The 21,540-nt window shown below is 40.8% G+C and overlaps 1 long non-coding RNA gene across 1 annotated transcript in view; it reads right to left on the reverse strand.

Annotated features, from left to right (window-relative positions):
• The window catches only part of LOC129639291 (uncharacterized), a 49,222-nt gene extending 36,288 nt beyond the window's left edge, over positions 1-12,934 (reverse strand). The window contains exon 1 of the long non-coding RNA XR_008708330.1: positions 12,760-12,934. This is a non-coding gene — a long non-coding RNA (uncharacterized LOC129639291). The remainder of the gene's footprint in view (positions 1-12,759) is intronic.
• Between the last annotated feature and the right edge of the window lie 8,606 nt (positions 12,935-21,540).

Raw genomic sequence — 21,540 nt, forward strand, 5'->3', positions numbered from 1 at the left:
GATATAAGATTGTAGGGGAGGAAAAAAAAATTTCCTTCTACTCTTCTAGGTTCTTGGCTGAAATGCCCCCTGTAATAAAAGACAGATTAGCCAGAGGAAAACAAATATAAGTTTAATGACATGTATCCCTCCTATATATACGGGAGATATCCAGGAAAACTGAGTCACTCCTTGAAGTGGCCCAAGCCACCATCTTAAATACTATCTCCAGCTAAAGACAAAAGAAGATATCAGAGGGTGGGGAAGGCCAGTTATTGGAGGTTTTCAGGCAAAGCCCAGTAAACAAGGGTAAAGTTGCAGATTAATTCTCTGCTTTTTCCATTAATAAGAGTTTCTAGAGACTTAGAGCCATCTTTCTCTTCCTGGTAGAGAGAGGCAGATGCCCTTACAAATGGAGATTTCCATATACATGTAAATATTTCTTATAAATGGGTAACTTCTCAGTTTTCAAAGTCTCTCCTATGTCTGTTTTTTCTTAAAAATAATTATCTTAAAACAATCATTATGCCAAGGAAACATTTTTGAGGTGGAAAATTCTGCTCCTCTTCAAGATTCAAAATAAATGAAGAGATACATTCAAATACATCTATGAACTCAGTAACAAGCTGTGTCAGGAATCTTAAATATTATTTTCCTATATAAGCTCTTTAAAAGAACAATTTCTCAAAATCAATTGAGCAATAATTTGTTACTATTTTTACAGCATAGGAAAATTGTACAAATCCTTGCAAAGACAGAAGATATAATGATCTATCAAAAACTAAATTACAATCTTATATTTAACAAAACCCTTTCAAATAATTAAAATCATCTATACACAACAAGATTGTAAGAAAAAATGGTCTTAAATGTCTTTTAAAACATCAAAGATAGTTTATTTTTGTGAGAGGAAGATAAAAAAACTGTTGTGGTGAACTAAATTACCTTAAGAAAACAGTCACCCATGCTTCTTTGGATAATGATATACTTTCCAACCCAAACAGGAACATTTTTGAAAGTGAAAAGAAGCACTAAAAATAATCAACAGTCATAAATCAGGATATATGGTCAGCCCAGAGTTATTCAATATATTACAAATATTAAACCTGAGGTTTTTTGTTATAGTTGTATTGGTAGGCTGCCCCCCTCCCCCATTTTAACTGCTTTGCTTTGTTTTCTTTTTTACTGAAGGACCCAGATTATAACAAGAGCGAGCCAATTCTGACTCCATGTTGGATCTGTTTCTTTGACTGTAACCTTTGCTTTTTGCGGCTTTTGTTATTATAATCATACATAATGTCCTGCCTCAGGGGACCCTGCCCCTCTGCCAGGATGTTAAACTAAAGCGCCTTTGTTCAACTCACAGGGAGACAATGTGACCCTGTCCACCTGTGAATGACTGCAGAAAAGAAGAAATTAACACATGCCCTCCTATTTTGCCAGATAAATGACCTTTTTACTTTACTTCCTCACCTCCTCTCCTTCTCTGTTCTAGAAAAGAAACTGGCATCAAAATCCCAGTAAGATGGCTTTTGACTTTTTTTTTTTTTTTTGAGACACTAGTCTGCCATCCTCTCAGTCTGCCAGCTTTCTGAATAAAGTCGTATTCCTTGCCTCAATACCTCATCTCTCACTTTATTTGCCTGTGCTGTGGTGACTAGAGCAAGCTTGGACTCAGTACCAAGATGTACAGTCCTATAATCATATATAAACCAACCTTACATGTTGGCTGATTTATATAACTTTAGCAATGAAATTTTCATGAGACTGTAATTTTAAGTTCTTACCTACAAATTTTACTTTGTTGACAAAGAAAGAGTTCATTCTATAAAATCTAGTTGCATGCAAGGATCAAGCTTCTTGGAAGATCCAGTAGGCCAGATGATGCTTAAACCTCTCTATAGCAGAAACCCACAGAGAATCACATAGTGTTTTTAACTAAACCTCTAAACTAGGAAATCTCCAGGCTCTACTATGATGCCTAGGAAACACAAAGAAATCATTTAAACATAATATTACAATGTTTATCTTTTCTTTAATTCTTTTATTTCTTGTTGCCCATGGCTTTATCATACTCTAGGGGTGCAGAATTTGCCAGTCTAAAATATGTCTCTTTGATATATTAATTATTTTAAGCTGGTTACTTGCTAAGAAACAGTAGACAAGGGAAAGATTCTGAAAGCCAGGCAAGAGTTACTTTTGTGACAGAAATTTACATTTTTATGGGTATCTTACTCTTGTACCAGAAGGTGGAAGATGGTCAAATCTCTACAAATTCTTATCGTTGGAGAATACAAATGACTTGCATCTGTGTAACAACCATACCCTTGTTTACTGTGCTTTTCCTGGGAACCTTAGGTAACTAACTTTCCCCACCTTCAACATCCTCTTTTGTCTTTAGCTGATGGTATTTAAGATGAGGGCTTAAGCCATTTCAGTGAGTTACTCAGTTTTCCCAGATCTCTCTCATGTATACATATTATTAAACTTTTGTTTGATTCTCCTGTATTAATCCATCTCTTGTCAATTTAATTCTTAGATAAGAAAAAATGTCCAAAAATCAGAGGCAGTGGTTGAAAATGTCAGTGGAAACTCATTAAGAAATAATATTATGTGTACTAACAAGGAAAAAAAAAACTAAAGAACACTGATGCTGCCAGAAATAACTGCACATCCTAGAATGATTATTTTGGTAATCAACTGAATAGAAAGCAAACTAAAGCCTCAGACAAACTAAAACCTTTAAGAGATCTGGTCTCCAAAGTAACCTAAAGATCTTTTGCTTTGCACTGAATCCAAAATGAAATGTTTCTCAGTTTTTCTCTATGCTGGCTCAGGAAGAACCTTCCTAAAATTAAAGTGGGAGTTCTAAGGGAAAAAATACTATCTGTTGAGTTCATGATGTAGTTAATAATAATTTCCAGAACAAGTTTAAAGTAATAAAAAGTCAATGGGATGGGTGCTGTAAAATCTGTCACATAAATGCCAAGAAAACATAACCCCCTCAAATAGCTTTCACATAAAATCTTGCCACCAGATTAAAAAAAATAGCTTTCGGGTTAAAAAAGAGACAGCAAGTGAGTCCTATCTCCAGCAATATCCATAAATAATTTACTGCTAGCTTGTAAACAATAGAGCAGCACAGTATGAATGCCAAAGAGGGTCTTTATATGTCGTAAAGCTCCTCAGAAGCTGCAAGTCTGACTGTGAGCTTTGATGGGCTGAAAAAGAAACTGCTAAGCTGAGGTCATCAGTTAGTAGAAAACAATTTTCCTCATACAGAGAAGCAGACTGACTGCTGTGTGTCTGACACAGACAGATTGGAATTTAAAAACAGGCTTGCATAATGTGAGTTAGCAGGGAAAATGAATCCTGGATGCTCCTTCTGAATGACCAGAGCTAAAGCAAAAGTTGGTGCTTCCCCCAAGGCAGGGTTTCTCAACTTGGCCATTCAGAGCAGGCAACTCTGCTGTGGGCGCTGTCCTGTGCACTAGAAGATGTTTAGCAGCATCTCTGGTCACCACTCCTCAGAGGCTGGCAGCACCTGACCCCTCTGCCCCCTAACCAGTTGTGCCAAACAAAAATGTCTCCAGACATTGTCAAATGTCCGGTAGGTAAGAAAAATCACCCCTGGTTGAAGAACCACTGGTCTAGTGGCAGGCAGAACATTATGAAAATATGGTAAGGTTCACATGGTGGCTTTATTTACTCTTCTAATTTGATTCTGGTATAATGAGCTTTCTTTCCGAAATCCAAAAACACTTGGAAAGTAATACTATTTACTGTTAACTGTCACATCCTTCCCCCTCAAGCCTCCACCCCCAATCAAAAATACAGAAATAAGTCTGTATTGTATTTCAGATCATAGAAAACATTTTAAAAATGACAGAGAAGCATCTAAATCCCCTTACAGTACTTTTTCTTTTAGTCTCTTGACAAATACTATACACAAAGCAGTGTACTAGGACACAAAGGTGGAGAAACCTAATAAAGACCAACCCTTTATTAATATTGAATGCAGCCAACTATTCAAATCATAGAGCCCTGCTGTGAAGAATATATATTCGCAATTATAAACAATGCATAAAGGAGGTGGATGCAGGAGAAATGAAATTAAATATTCTGATTAAAAAGTATTGGCAGTAAACAAAAGGGCATAAAAATGTAATTGTACACAAATGCCTTTAGTCTGTCAGGTTCTCTAATATGTATGGGTTGAAAGTACTAGGGAGAAAGGATTTTCCTCTACCCTTCAAAGGTCCTTCTGCTGGTCTAATAATCAAATCGACACAAGTAACAGGAGAAATATAAATTGATAAATTTTGTATGTACATAAATCCCACATACATGCAAAGTTTCAATACAGAAGGGTAAAGTGACAGATGGGCTTTCCAGGTGGCTCAGCAGCAAAGAATCTGTGGGCCAATGCAGGAGAGACGCAGATTTGATCCCTAGATTGGGAAGATCCCCTAGAGGAGGAAATGGCAACCCACTCCAGTATTCTTTCCTGGGAAATCCCATGGACAGAGGAACGTAGTGGGCTACACTCCATGGGGTTGCAAAGTGTCGGACACAATTTAGTGACTACACAACAACGACAACAACAAAGTGAGGTATATACGCCAACCTGAGCTAAGGAATGGGAAAGGGGCCTGGGGCTTCCAAGGGGAGGAAAGCAGGACAAGAAGAACAAGAGCAGATGTTTGGTAATTAGATTTTTCCCCCTGCTATATAGATGGGTAACTCAGATAAAATTTATCTCTGCTAATAATTATCCTTGAAAAGACCCCCCAATTTAAACTCTTCTAGGTAGTTAGGGAGGGGCAGTGGTTTCTCCTGAGCTTACAGGGTCTCCACCGCCTTTAGTTCAAAATAATCCACATGCCGAAGTGGCATGTCTTGGGGAGGCTCCCTTCAAAAATCCCATCATTTTAAAATGCTGCCATCTATATCCTTACCCATTCTGCAGCTTGCAATGCCTGATGTCGAAAGCTCTTCCAGAACATCTTTGAATTCAGTTTAATTCTATAACTTTGCTAAAACTCAGCTTCAACCTTCTATTCAGTCAAGGCCAGAATCTCCAAGTCAAATGAATGACAGAACTAATGTAGCTAACAAGATATCGCCTTGAATCGCTTCATAAAGCTTTCAATCCAATAAGTCATTAATGTCTGAATATAAATTTATTGACTTCCATTGAGATTAATAGCAGGTCGATCATATTGACTGAATCCAAATGAGTAAACTGGATCATGTTGGTCAATAAATGTTGATTCAAATTGTAAAGAGCAGCCAGGGTCGAGTGTAACGAAGCTTACAGTATCCAAAACAATATGTCTTTTGTTAAGGAACGTTGCCTCTGAGACTAAAAATAAAGCTTAAGGTAACAGCCTATTAATGTTCACATTCAATCACAAAGAAAATGTAGAAAACTTGTTTAGGTACAATCAGAGAGGTGCTGATGGAGCACTTAGTGATAGTATCATTAACTTGTTCTAGAGTGTTTTTTCACTCTCAAAATAATGAAACTGTGTGAGTACTGTGGACACCAACATCTATATAATCAATTTGGTGGGCATTGCCAATGGTGAGTTTAGTTAACTTCCACGCTGAAAAAGAAAAAGAATTCACAGAGATAATAAATACTTTTCAAATACTTAAATTACACACTGAGGGCCACCCTGGTGGTCCAGTGGTTAAGAATCCGCCTGCCAATGCAGGGGACATGGGTTTGATCCCTGGACCAGGAAGATCCCACATGCCATAGGGCAAGCAGGCCCCAGAGCCACAAGTACTGAAGCCCATGTGCCCTAGAACCCCTGCTCCAGAACAAGAGAAGCCACCACAGTGAGAAGCCTGCACACCAGAACTAGAGAGGAACCTCTGCTCTCCATAACTAGAGAAAGTCCATGTGTAGCAACAAAGACCCAGCACAGCCAAAAATACATAAATGATACAGTGAATAAGACAAAGAGTGAACAAGTAACTAACTTATGAATGACCATAACTAATAGCTATTATGTATCACAAACTATAGATTTAATTCTCATAATTCTAGGAGATAAGTGTATTTCTCTCCATTTTATAGATGGCAAAACTGAGGCATAGAGAGGCTACATAACCCTGCTATTTAGTGGTGGAGGCAGTCTCTGAATCCACATAATCTGATTTCAAAATGTACAGTCTCAATGATTATATGGTGCTGTCATTTACAAGAAGGAATGAGATATCCAATTACCTGGTGGCTCAGACAGTAAAGAATCTGCCTGCAATGACAGGGACCCAGGTTCAATCCCTGGGTCGAGAAGATCCCCTGGAGAAGGGAATGGCTACCCACTTCAGCATTCTTGCCTTGAGAATCCCATGGATGGAGAATCCTGGTGGGTTACAGTTCACGGGGTCGCAAAGAGTCGGACACAAATGCGTGACTAACACTGACAGAAGGATATGTGGAGTAGAAGGATCAGGCCATGCAAAGGCTCAGGCAAAAAAGAAACTAGGCAAGCCTGAGAAATGTAGAGTGAACCATGGAGGCAGGGAGGTAAGGAGTAAAGGGGAGAATGAGATGAGAAGGGACATATTAACTTATATTTTTCTATCATTGTTGAGGATTAACTTATCTCTAGCCTTTATTTCCTCTTTATTACCTTTATTTCTGCTTTGAGTTTGTTTTGAAAGCACCTGGAATTTTATTTTCAGATTTTAAACACTTTCCCTTTTGTTTATTTGGAATTATGTTTTTAACAATTATGAAGGAAAATACTAATAGCCTGTCCATATTCCATCCCCTCTTTCCTGGGGAGAAAAAGAATCTAGCCAAATCTTGTACACTGATATTATTTGCTAAGAGAATTTGGAATGTTTTCACAGGATACACCTGATCTGTCTTGGCTGCTTATGGTAAACAAACCTGGAATTTATGACTTCATGGGGCATGGCCTATGGGTAAATCTCACAGGCAGCTGAATTATTGTCAGAGTACAAAATCAAGACTCATTGTAATCAAAACAACTCCCTTTTGATCCTCCTTTACGTAAGGGATGAGCATTAATTATTAACTGGTTTTGAATAGGTGAGTTATTTAATATATATGCTGCTGCTACTGCTAAGTCGCTTCAGTCGTGTCCGACTCTGTGCGACCCCTGAGACAGCAGCCCACCAGGCTCCCCCCTCCCTGGGATTCTCCAGGCAAGAACACTGGAGTGGGTTGCCATTTCCTTCTCCAATGCATGAAAGTGAAAAGTGAAAGTGAAGTCGCTCAGTTGTGTCCAACTCTGAGCGACCCCATAGACTGCAGCCTACCAGGCTCCTCCATCCATGGGATTTTCCAGGCAAGAGTACTAGAGTGGGGTGCCATTGCCTTCTCCAATTTAATATATATACACACACACACACACACACACACACACAAAATGTTGAATCTCCAAAGTTGAAACTCAATTATTAAATGAACATGGAATGTTTACAAAATTTTATTGAATCACCAAGGACTCACCAAAGCCTTACAAGAATAGAAACTATGCAGGCCTCATTCTCTTAGTTCAGTTCAGTTCAGTTCAGTCACTCAGTTGTGTCCGACTCTTTGTGACCCTATGAACTGCAGCACGCCAGGCCTCCCTGTCCATCACCAACTCCCGGAGTCCACCCAAACCCATGTCCATTGAGTCGGTGATGCCATCCAACCATCTCATCCTCTGTCGTCCCCTTCTCCTCCTGCCCTCAATCTTTCCCAGCATCAGGGTCTTTTCAAATGAGTCAGCTCTTCACATCAGGTGGCCAAAGTATTGGAGTTTCAGCTTCAGCATCAGTCCTTCCAATCAATATTCAGAACTGATTTCCTTTAGGATGGACTGGTTGGATCTCCTTGCAGTCCAAGGGACTCTCAAGAGTCTTCTCCAACACCACAGTTCAAAAGCATAAATTCTTTGGCGCTCAGCTTTCTTTATAGAGCAACCAGTAAAAGAAATGTAGAAAACAAAGTCTGTCTGTTTAGAAATTTAATACTTCCAAAGAACCCTGGGGTTAAGGAAAAGATCAAAACCGAAATTACTGTCTCTTTAGCTGGGAAAGTTCATAGGTCCAAGCACACACTATACTATGAAAGGCAATCAAAGTTCACATATTAATACACAAAAGAGTGAAAACAAAAAGCCAAATGTTAGGTTCAAGAAACAAGAAATCTGAAAGAAAAAAGATTCTCAATTAGAGAAGCAGTTAGGATTCCCTGGCGGTCCAGTGGTTAGGACTCTACTCTCTCACAGTCAAAGGCCACAAGCCCTGTGGCAGAAAAAAAAAAAAAAAAAAAAGTTGATAATGGTAACCTAGAAGATAGAAGATCAGTACAACAAAAAATATGTTTTGTAAAAATAAAGGAGATAAATCTTATCAAACAATTTAAATCAAGTGAATTATACCAAATATTACTTGAAAAACCTAGCCCAGTACCAGACAATTTTATGTTTATGCAATACTATATGGGACATAAAATTCTTATATTTTTTTCAACTATATCTGATCAGACTAAAGGAAGCAAAGCTCCTCAATTCGTTTTGACTCTAATACATCTCTGATCCTAAAGCTTTGCAAAGAAGCACATGGACACACATACATGCACATGCACACATACAACCGAACAAACAATTACTATATCCAATAAAAAGTCCCAGTAAGCCATCAGCAAATCAAATTAAAATATACTCTATGGAAAACAGACATTTCAAAAGAAAAATCTTCCAAAATAGAGTTTTAGTCCAGAAATTTAAGGATTATGTAATATGAAGACCTTCTACCACCAGAAACTGCATGTGTATCCACACAAATAACAAAAGGTCAAAGTTAAGTGTTCATAGTTATTTTTGATAAAATAAAAACCAAAGTAATTTTAGGTAAGCTAGGTAAAGGACATATATTTATAATCATTTACAAAATTGTCTTTCCAGAAAACTCCAAAAAAAAAACCTATTAAAACTAAAGAAAGCGTGGCATAAGCTGTCATTCGTATTATATACATGCTAAAAAATTAGTTTCTCTGCATGCCAGCAGTAACCAGCTGGAAAATACAATGGGCAAAAATTCCATTTATACTAGCAAAAAACTAAACCTGTGCGTCTGTGATGTCTAGAAATAACACACCCTCAGTTTTGCTCCGCAATCTTCTATTTACCTATTTTTCATTGCCATGCAGAGTGCTCAGCCCTCCTTTCTGCCCATATGAACTTGAACTGTCGCTATGCAGTGTCCCAAGTCAAGACCCACCTCTACCCAACATCTCCTATATCCACACATTTATTTATACTATTGATACTTATTTTTGTTTCTGGTAACAGGAACCTTCCCCAAAGCAGCTGAGACCTCCTTGAGTTCTCCTGGTAATCTTTTGTGGTAGGACAAACTTTTTCAGTATTAACTGATATGCCTATAAACTCCACCACATAACCTCACTCCATCCTGTATTCCTTTTGATCAACAAGATCCCTATACCACCATGATTTGAAACATGAAGCTTCATTTTAAGACATGAAGCTACCATTACATAGGTAGCCCTACATACATTTATAGATAAAGTGGGTTACTTACATTTCTAGATAAAGCAGACATGAGAAGAGAACAATCATATTCTAAAATCAACAGCAGGAAAAACAGAAGAAATAATAGAAAAGATGTATATTATGCAGATGCCAGGTAATCATGACATTCTGCTTGAAGATGATGTCAGATACCTAAAAATTTCCTTCTAGTTTGCCTAATTTCCTTCCATCTCTCTTTGCGTATTAACCTATGTAATCCTATATAAAATTTGTGTTTTCTTAAAATCAGTTACAGATTTTCACACTCAATCACAAGGTTCCTAAAGTTATTTCTTGTATCAGATAGATTCTAAGTAGCGTTTTGATATCTTTCTTTCCAGTTATCCACAAGTAAGGTTATTATATCTACATCTCTTCAAGAAAAACAAACGTAATTCAAGAGACCCAACACTAACACCTTAAAAACTAAGAAGATGACCACTTAATCTGTATATGGAGTTCTGAGAGGAGGCAAGAGTAAGCAATTAAATTAAATTAAATGTGAGCAGTTGTGTTGGCCAATATTCTACTTCTGTGGATTCTGCCAACTGAAGGCAGGTGGTTTATTACAACTTGGAGAGGGCTCCTGGAAAGCTAACTATTTCTCTGGGAATTTTAACTCTGAGATAAAAATTTTGGATAAAATTTTCCTATTTATTCAACACACACTGCCAGGTAAATTGGAAGCTTCACAGCTAGCTAAACGCAGGAAATCAAACAGCTGTTAGACTTGCTTCATTCCCCAGACTGGTTCAGTTCCAGATGAACTTGTTAGGCTCCAGCAAGAACCAGGCTGTCCCAGACAACCAGCCCCATTATCATAAGACCTGCTGGAGCCAACCTAACCCCTAAGCCGCCTGCATTTCTCCAGCCATCTCCCCCAGAGAATAAGCCTGATTAAAAGTTTCTAGCAAGTTGCAGAATCAGTCTTCAACATACCCATGATTATGCCCAAAGATTCAGTGACTAACATTGGCTACGGGCTATTCCCAGATAATTCCCCAACTCCAGAAGGGGCAGAAGTGCAGGTGTACACCACTCTTACATTCTAAAGAAGAGCTCTGGCCTGAGGAAGTCTTCCATTATCAAGCATGGCAGAAAGATCACACAAGTATTGAAGGCCAGGGCTGCTGCTGCTGCTAAGTCGCTTCAGTTGTGTCTGACTCTGTGCGACCCATAGACGGCAGCCCACCAGGCTCCACCATCCCTGGGATTCTCCAGGCAAGAACACTGGAGTGGGTTGCCATTTCCTTCTCCAGAAGGCCAGGGCTGGTTCTAGTAATAACACAGATTATTTTTACAGAAAAGTACTGGGCTCTGAAAATCTGTACACATGTGTACACATTTGCATACACACACACACACACACACACATACACACACACACACAGTCATTTAGTCCTTAGGTTCCTATCTGTGAACATCTGCCTGGTTCTGAAATTTTGTGTGTAAAATCAATTTGCCATTTGGGTTTTACCTTGTGAGCTACATTTAGAAAAATGTATAACCTACACAGACACACACACACACACACACACACACAGTCAAAAAAATATTCCTTCCTTTTATCAGCTTAATTTTGTGAAAATAAACAATGCTCATAAAAGACAAATTTCTGATCCCTGGATTAATTGATGAGTTCACATTAACATGTATAGCTTACTTTTGCCCACTACTGAGTCTTCTGCACATGCGTTTTTCCCTGCTTTTTTGCAGTGCTCACGTCCACTCCTATTTATACGTGCCAAGCAGTAGAACATATTTGGTAATAAAGTAACACAGTGTGTGGCTCTATAAAAATACACATGATTTTTCAAATAGACTTATGATAAAAACTCATAAAAACCCAAATTTGGAAAAGTGAAAGAAAGTGAAGTCACTCAGTCATGTCTGACTCTTTGCAACTCCATGGACTGTAACCCACCAGGTTCCTCCATCCACGGGATTCTCCAGGCAAGAATACTGGAGTGGGTTGCCATCTCATTCTCCAGGGGATCTTCCCGACCCAAGATCAAACCCAGGTCTCCCGCATTGTAGGCAGACGCTTTACCATCTGAGCCACCAGGGAAGTTCAAATTTGGAAAGAAACGTATGTCTTCAACAGTCACCTCAAAAAATTAATAATTAAAAAAAATAACTCTGCTGTTTGAGTCTACAGGTTAATGTTGGTAATATCTCTACTCAAGTTATATTTCATTTGTGCCAAACATCTTATAATTTTTTTATTACTATGATCTTGGATCTGTAATAGATCCTTTGAAATTGAACTTAAGAGTACTGAGACACCTATGATTGATTACTCTGGGTTCAAGGACAGCAGAAAGAATACAAGGAAGGTTCATCATAAAAACTATGTCTAATGAAAAAGCGGACACAGAGCTGGACAAAGTCAGTTTTCATTCCAACCCCAAAGAAGAGCAATCCCCAAAAATGTTCAAACTATTGTACAGTTGCACCCATTTCACATGCTAGCATGATGATGCTCAAAATCCTTCAAGCTAGGCTTCAACAGTATGTGAACTAAGAACTTCCAGATGTATATGCTGGGTTTAGAAAAGGCAGAGGAACCAGTGATCAAATTGTCAACATCCATCAGATCATAGAAAAAGAAAGAGAATTCCAAAAAATCATCTGTTTCTGCTTCACTGACTAAGCTAAAGGCTTTGACTGTGTGGATCACAACCAGCTGTGGAAAATTCTGAAAGAGATGGGAATACCAGATCACCTTACCTACCTCCTGCAAAACCTGTATGTAGATCAAGAAGCAACAGTTAGAACCAGACATGGAACAAATAAGCTGAGCACAGAACAATGATGCTTTTGAACTGCAGTGCTGGAGAAGACTCCTGAGAATCCCTAGGACAGCAAGGAGATAAAACCAGTCCATCCTAAAGGAAATCAGTCCTGAATATTCATTGGAAGGACTGATGCTGAGGTTGAGGCTCCAATATTTTGGACACCTGATGGGAAGAGCCGACTCACTGGAAAAGATCCTGATGCTTGGAAAGACTGAGTGCAGGAGGAGAAGGGGAGAACAAAAGATGAGACGGTTAGTGAGCATCAAGGATTCAATGGACAAGAATTTGAGCAAACTACAGAAGACAGTGAAGAACAGGGAAGCTGGATCATGGTGGTCAGAGAGTCAGACATGACTGACGGACTGAACTGAACAGAATTCCCCGGAAAGAAACAAATTTCTGTTGCAAAAACTCACATATCATGGAGTCGAAGAGAGTCAGACATTAACCGGAGAATCCCATGGACGGAAGAGCCTGGTGGGCCACAGTCCACGGGGTCACTAAGAGTCGGACACGACTGAGCGACTTCACTATCACTTTTCACTTTCATGCATTGGAGAAGGAAATGGCAACCCACTCCAGCGTTCTTGCCTGGAGAGTCCCAGTGACAGGGGAGCCTCGTGGGCTGAGGTCTATGCGGTTGCACAAAGTCGGACACGACTGAAGCGACTTAGCAGCAGCAGTACTTTGGCTGAAACCTAGCCTGAACTTAGCCCTGATTGGCTGACTCCTAGCCTGTACCTTACCCTGAATAGCTGAAGGCTAGCCTGTACTTTGCCCTGATTGGTTGACCCCTAGCCTGTACCTTGTCCTGATTGGTTGACTCCTAGCCAATATCTTTTTATGACTGGCTGACTCCTAACCTGTACCTTACTCTGGTTGGTTAATTCCTAGCCTTTACCTTGTCCTGATTGGCTGGCTCCAAGCCTGTACATTGCCCTGAATGGTTGACACTCAGCATTACCTAGTTCTGATTTGTTGACTTCTAGGCTGTAGTCCATGTGGTCACGAAGTGTCGGACACTTACTGAGCGACTTCACTTTCACTTTTCACTTTCATGCATTGGAGAAGGAAATGCCAACCCACTCCAGTGTTCTTGCCTGGAGAATCCCAGGGATGGCAGAGCTTGGTGGGCTGCCATCTGTGGGGTTGCACAGAATCAGACACAACTGAAGTGACTTAGCAGCAGCCAGTAACTTGCTCTGATTGGCTGACTCTTAGCCTCTACGTTGCCCTGACTGGCTGACTCCTAGCTTGTACTTTACCTGATTTGCTGACTCCTAGCCAGTAACTTGCTCTGATTGGCTGACTCCAAGGCTGTACTTTGCTCTGATTGGCTGACTCCTGAAAGTGAGTGTTAAGTCACTCAGTCCTGTCTGAATCTTTGCTAAGCCATGGACTATAGCCTGCCAGGCTCTTCTGTCCATGGAATTCTCCAGGCAAGAATACTGGGGTGGATTGCAATGCCCTCCTCCAGGGGATCTTCCCAACCCAGGGATCGAACTGGGGTCTCTTGCACTGTAGGCGGACTCTTTACCAGCTGAGCTACCAGGGAAGCCCAACTCTCAAATACTACTATACTGTTTGAGTTACCCAGGAAGTCCTAGCCTATACTTTGTCCTGATTGTCTGACACCCAGACTTTACCTTTATCTGATAGGCTGACTCCTAGCCTGTACATTACCCTGATTGGCTGACTCTTAGCCTGAACTTTGCACTAATTGGCTGGACTCAAGTCTTTGCATTGCCCTGATTGGCTGACTCCTAGCCTGTACTTTACACTGACTGGTCAACTCCTAACCTGTACATTGCTCTCATTGGCTGACTCCTAGCCTTGCCTTGCCCTGATTGGAAGGTGCCAAGACTGATTGGTTGACACATAGAAAGTAACTTGTTCTGATTTGCTGACGCCTACCTAGTACCTTGGAGAACGCAATGGCAACCCACTCCAGTACTCTTGCCTGGAAAATCCCAGGGACCAAGGAGCCTAGTAGGCTGCAGTCCATGGGGTCGCGAAGAGTCGGACACGATAAGCGACTTCACTTTCACTTTTCACTTTAATGCATTGGAGAAGGAAATGGCAACCCATTCCAGTGTTCTTGCCTGGAGAATCCCAGGGACAGGGGAGCCAGGTGGGCTTCCGTCTATGGGGTCGCACAGAGTCGGACACGACTGCTGCAGAAGCATCAGCAGCAGCTAGTACCTTGCTCTGATTGGCTGACTCCTAGCCTATACTTTGTCTTGATTGGCTGACTCCTAGCCCATGCATTGCCCTGATTGGCTGACACCCAAACTGTACCTTTAATAGGCTGACTCCTAGCCTGTACAATGCATTGATTGGCTAACGCCTAGCCTTACCTTGTCCTGATTGGCTGGCTCCTGGTCTGCACATTACCCTGATTGGCTGACACACAGAAAATATCTTGTTCTGATTTGCTGACTCCTAACCTGTACCTTGCTCTGATTGGCTGACTCCTAGCCTTACCTTGCTGTGATTGGCTGGCTCCTAGTCTGTACATTACCCTGATTGGTTGACATATAGAAAGTACCTTGTTCTGATTTGCTGACTCCTAGCCTGTACCTTGCTCTGATTGGCTGACTCCTAGCCAATACATTGTCCTGATTGGCTGAAACCCAGACTCTACCTTTATCTGATAGGCTGATTCCTAGCCTGTACCTTGCTCTGATTTCTGAACTCCTAGCCAGTATCTTGTCCTGATTGGCTGACACCCAAACTGTACCTTTATCTGATAGGCTGATTCCTAGCCTGTACCTTGCTCTGATTGGCTGACTCCTAGCTTGAACTTTGCCCTGATTGGCTGGCCTCTAGTATATATGTTGCAATGATTGGCTGACTTCTAGCCTGTATTTTACCATGATTGGCTGACTTAAAGCCTTACCTTGCCCTGTTTGGCTGGCCTTGCCCTGTTTGGCTGGCTCCTAGTCTGTATATCGCCCTGATGGTTGACACATAGACAGTACCTTGTTCTGATTTGCTGACTCCTAGCCAATATCTTACCCACTCCAGTGTTCTTGCCTGGAGAATCCCAGGGATGGGGGAGCCTGGTCGGCTGCCGTCTATGGGGTCACACAGAGTCGGACGTGACTGAAGCAACATAGCAGCAGCAGCAGCAGCCAGTATCTTGCATGACTGGCTGACTCCTAGGCTCTACTTTGCTCTGATTGGCTGACTCCTAGTCTGTACTTGTCCTGATTGGCTGACACTCAGCCTGTACCTTTCTGTGATTTGCTAACTCCTAGTCTATACTATGCTCTGATTGGCTGACTCCTAGCCTGTATGTTGCCCTGATTGTGATGCCTAGCCTGTACAGTGCCCTGATTGGCTGACACCTAGCCAGTACCTTGTTCCGATTGGCTTACTCCTAGCCTGTACCTTACTCAATTGGATGACTCCTATCCTTTAGTGCTCTAAATAGCTGACTACTAGCCTGTACGTTGCCCTGATTAGCGGCTCTAAGCCTGTACTTTGCTGTGATTAGTTGATTCCCAGACTGTACATTGCCCTGATTGGCTGACTCCTAGCTTGTACATTGCTGGATTTGCTGACTCCTGTCCAGTACCTTACTCTGATTCGCTGACTCCTAGACAGTACCTTGTTCTGATTGGCTGAACCTATGCTATACTTTGCTTTGATTGACCTACTCCTAGTCTGTACTTTATCCTGATTGGCTGACTTACAACCTGTACCTTTCTCTGATTGGCTGACTCCTAGCCTGTACCTTGCTCAAATTTGCTGACTCTGGAGAAGGAAATGGCAACCCACTCCAGTGTTCTTGCCTGGAGAACACTGGTGGGCTGCCATCTATGGGGTCGCACAGAGTCGGATGCGACTGAAGTGACTTAGCAACAGCAGCAGTCTATATTTTGCTCTTATTGGCCGACTCCTAGCCTTACGTTGCCCTGAATGACTGAATCCTAGCCTGTTCATTGCCTTGTTTGGCTTACTCCTAGCCTGTACAATGCCCTGCTTGGCTGAATCCTAGCCTGTTCATTGCCCTGATTGATAGACACCTAGTAAGTACCTTGTTTTGATTCACCGACTCGTAGCCAGTATCTTGCTCTGATTGGCTGAACGCTAGCTGTACTTTACTCTTATTGGCTGACTCCTAGCCTGTAGTTTGTTCTAAGTGGCTGACTCCCAGCCTGAACCTTTCTCTGATTGGCAGACTTCTAGCCTGTACCTTGCTCTGATTGGCTGACTCCCAGCCTGTACTTAATTGAGGAAAGAAGGTAAAACCACTAGGCCATTCGGATATGACCTAAATCAAATTTCTTATGATTATACAATGGAATATAATAATGGATTATATAATTATATAATATAATGTATATATATATAATGTATAAAATAATATAATATAATTATATAATATAATGTATAGTAATAATTATACATTGTATAATATGATTATACAATGGAATATAATAATGGATTATAACAGAGGAATAGATTCAAGGGATTACATCTGGTAGAAAGTGCCTGAAGAACTATGGACAGAGGTTCATAACACTGTATAGGAGGCAGTGACCAAAAGCATCCCAAAGTAAAAGAAATGCAAGAAGTCAAAGTGATTGTTCCAAAAGGCTTTACAGAAGCTGAGGAAAAAAAGAGAAGTGAAAGGCAAAGGAGAAAGGGAAAGATATACCCAATTGAATGCAGAGTTCCAGAAAATAGCAAGGAGAGATAAGAAGGCCCTCTTCAATGAACAATTCAAAGAGATAGAGGAAAACAATAGAATGGGAAAGACTAGAGATCTCTTCAAGAAGACTGGAGATATCAAGTGAACATTTCATGCAAGGATGGGCACGATAAAGGACAGAAATGGTAAGGACCTAAAACAGAAGCAGAAGATATTAAGAAGAGATGGCAAGAAAACACAGAAGAATTGTACAAAAAAAAAGTGTTAATAACTGAGATAACCACAATAGTGTGGTCACTCACCTATAGCCAGACATCCTGGAGCATGAAGTCAAGTGGGCCTTAGGAAGCATTACTAAAAACAAAGCTAGTGGAGGTGATGAAATTCCAGCTGAGTTAGTATTCTTTAAAATGATGCTGTTAAAGTGCTGCATTCAATATGCCAACAAATTTGGAAAACTCAGCAGTGGCCAGAGGACTGGATTAGGTCAGTTTTCATTCCAATCCCAAAGAATGGCAGTGCCAAAGAATGGCAAGGTAGGCTTCAGCAATATATGAACCAAGACATTCCAGATGTACAAGTTGGATTTAGAAAAGGCAGGGGAACCAGAGAATTGCCAACATCCACTAGACCATAGAAGAAGCAAAAGAATTCAAAAAAATAATAATAATAAATCTAGTTCTGCTTCATTGACTACGCTGAAGCCTTTGACTGTGTGGATCACAAAAAACTAGAAAATTCTTAAAGATGTGAATACCAGACCACTTTACCTGCCTCCTGAGAAACATGTATGCAGGTCAAGAAGCAACAGTTAGAACCAGACATGGAACAACGGACTCATTCAAAATTGGGAAAGGAGTATATCAAGGCTGGATATTGTCACCCTGCTTATTTAACTTATATTCAGAGTACATCATGCGAAATGCCAGGCTGGATGAAGCACAAGCTGGAATCAAGATTGCTGGGAGAAATATCAATAACATCAAATATGCAGATGATACCACTCTAATGGCAGAAAGCAAAGAGGAACTAAAAAGCCCCTTGATGATGGTGAAAGAGGAGAGTGAAAAAGCTGGCTTAAAACTCAGCATTCAATAAACTAAGATCATGACATCGGGTCCCATCACTTTGTGGAAAATAGAAGGGAAAAAAGTGGAAACAGTGACAGATTTTATTTTCTTGGTTTCCAAAATCATTGTGGATGGTGACTTCAGCCATGAAATTAAAAGAGACTTGCTCCTTGCAAGAAAATCAATGACAAACCTAGATATCACATTAAAAAGCAGAGACATCACTTTGCCAACAAAGGTCTGTATAGTCAAAGCTATGGTTTTTCCCAGTCATATACAGATGTGCGAGTTGGACCATAAAGAAGGCTGAGCACCGAAGAATAGATGCTTTTGAACTGTGGTGCCAGAGAAGACTCTTGAGAATCCCTTGGACTGCAAGGAGATCCAAACAGTCCATCCTAAAGGAGACCAGTCCTGGGTGTTCTTTGGAAGGACTAATGCTGAAGCTGAAGCTCCAATACTTTGGCCACCTAATGCGAAGGGCTGATTCATTAGAAAAGACCCTGATGCTGGGAAAGATTAAGGGCAGGAGCAGAAGGAGGCAACCAAGGATGAGATTGTTGGATAGCATCATCAACTCAATAGATATGAGTCTGAGTAAACTCTGGGAGATAGTGAAGGACGGGGAATCCTGGAGTGCTGCACTCCATGGGGTCGCAAAGAGTTGGACAGGACTGAGCAACTGAACAACAACGGGGCAAGATAGTCCAGAACCCATATTGCCCCCAGCAAGGTGATAGTGGAGGCGGTGACAGGGTGCAGTGAGCAGCTGAACTCAATTTCCTCTCAAGTGGTTTCTACCCAACCTGCACATGATCCCTACTGGATTCTCCATGGACCCTCCCCAGCTCTGTGATCTTCTCTTGGGCCCCTCCCTTGTGCTTCTCTGCATGTGTCAGCAATCCCTCACAGTGTCTGCACACACATTCCCTCATCCTCTTGCTTCTGCCTGGCCAATTACTTCTCCAGGTTCCTTTAACCACTATAGTAAGAACAGTGCACATATGGAAGATATACCCAAGCTTCAGCTGGTTTCTTGAGCAGAGCAAAGGGATTAACAGTTTGTGGGGGCTACCATAATGAAGTACCACATACTGAGGATTTTAACTAACAGTCTTTTATTGTCTCTCAGTTTTGGAGGCTAAAAGTCTGTGACCAAAGTGACAACAAAGTCACGCTCTCCCTAAAGGCACCATAGACAGAACTGTTCAGGCCCCTCTCCTAGCTCCAGGCAGTACCTTGGCTGACAGCAGCATAACTCTCATTTTCCCATGTCATTCTCCCTGTGTGTGTGTGTGTCTGCTTCTGGGTCCAAATTTCCTTTTTATAAGAATATAGTTATATTGGATAAGGACCCACCCTAAGTAATAACATCAGCTTAATTTGATCATCTGCCAAGACCCTATTTCCAAAAAGGTCACATTCAAGCTACTAGGGGCTAGGACTTCAATATCTTTTAAGAAATACAATTCAATACACCCCAGCAAAGCATGGGTGTACACATTCTCAATTTGCATCCACACCTTCTTCCCTGTCTCTGCTCCTCTCCTTATTCCTTGACAGTCATCATTAAGAATAGTAAAAGTAAACAAATGGGACCTAATTAAAAGTAAAAGCTTCTGAACAACAAAGAAAACTATAAGCAAGGTGAAAAGACAGCCTTCAGAATGGGAGAAAATAATAGCAAATGAAGCAACTGACAAACAACTAATCTCAAAAATATACAAGCAACTCCTGCAGCTCAACTCCAGAAAAATAAATGACCCAAAAGAAGACATACAGATGGCTAAAAAACACATAAAGATGCTCAACATCACTCATTATCAGAGAAATGCAAATCAAAACCACTATGAGGTACCATTTCACGCCAGTCAGAATGGCTGCTATCAAAGAGTCTGCAAGCAATAAATGCTGGAGAGGGTGTGGAGAAAAGGGAACCCTCTTACACTGTTGGTGGGAATGCAAACTAGTACAGCCACTATGGAGAACAGTGTGGAGATTCCTTAAAAAACTGGAAATAGAACTGCCTTATGACCCAGCAATCCCACTGCTGGGCATACACACTGAGGGAACCAGAACTGAAAGAGACACGTGTACCCCAGTGTTCATCAAAGCACTGTTTATAATAGCCAGGACATGGAGGCAACCTAGATGTCCATCAGCAGATGAATGGATAAGAAAGCTGTGGTACATATACACAATGGAGTATTATTCAGCCATTAAAAAGAATACATGTGAATCAGTTCTAATGAGGTGGATGAAACTGGAGCCTATTATACAGAGTGAAGTAAGCCAGAAAGAAAAACACCAATACAGTATACTAACGCATATATATGGAATTTAGAAAGATGGTAACTATAACCCTGCATGCGAGACAGCAAAAGAGACACAGATGTATAGAACAGTCTTTTGACTCTGTGAGAGAAGGAAGGGTGGGATGATTTGGGGGAATGGCATGGAAACATGTATAATATCATGTAAGAAATGAATCGCCAGTCCAGGTTCGATACAGGATGCTTGGGCCTGGTGCACTGGGATGACCCGGAGGGATGGTATGGGGAGGGAGGTGGGAGGGGGGTTCAGGACAGGGAACACATGTACACCCATGGCGGATTCATGTTGATGTGTGGTAGAACTAACACAATATTGTAAACTAATTAGCCTCCAATTAAAATAAATAAATTTAAATTAAAAAAAAGAACAATCTTTGAGAATAAGTTCAAAAGGTTTTTTGGGAACAGTGAAAGGTTATTAGTGGGACCATAAGAAAAATTTAAATTAGATCTTTGGATTACTTAATAGCAGTGCACCAATATTAACCTTCTGGTTTTCTAATCATACTCCAGTGATATTAATCTTATGGGAAACTAAGTGAAGGGTATATGGGAACCTTGTACTATATATGCAACATTTTTATAAATCTAAAGTTATTTCAATGTAAAGATAAAATAAAAAGTCAGGTGAATTCAAATCTAGGAATTCAGTATTTATATACACTGTTCAGTTCAGTTCAGTCACTCAGTCGTGTCTGACTCTTTGTGACCCCATGGACTGCAGCATGCCAGGCTTCCCTGTCCATCACCAACTCCCAGAGCTTGCTCAAACTAACGTCCATTGAGTTGGTGATGCCATCCAACCCTCTCACCCTCTGTCATCCCCTTCTCCTCTGCTTTCAATCTTGCCCAACATCAGAGTCTTTCCAGATGAGTCAGTTCTTTGCATCAGGCAGCCAAAGTATTGGCATTTCAGCATCAGCATCAGTCCTTCCAATGAATATTCAGGACTGATTTTCTTTAGGATTGACTGGTTAGATCTCCTTTCAGTCAAAGGGACTCTCAAGAGTCTTCTCCAACACCACAGTTCAAAAGCATCAATTCTTTGGCACTCAGCTTTTTTTATGGTCCAACTCTCATATCCATACATGACTACACTGTACTGTTCCATGATTTAGAGGGACAAGCTAATTA

Source organism: Bubalus kerabau, chromosome X, assembly GCF_029407905.1.
Source record: "Bubalus kerabau isolate K-KA32 ecotype Philippines breed swamp buffalo chromosome X, PCC_UOA_SB_1v2, whole genome shotgun sequence".
NCBI classification, from domain to species: domain Eukaryota; kingdom Metazoa; phylum Chordata; class Mammalia; order Artiodactyla; family Bovidae; genus Bubalus; species Bubalus kerabau.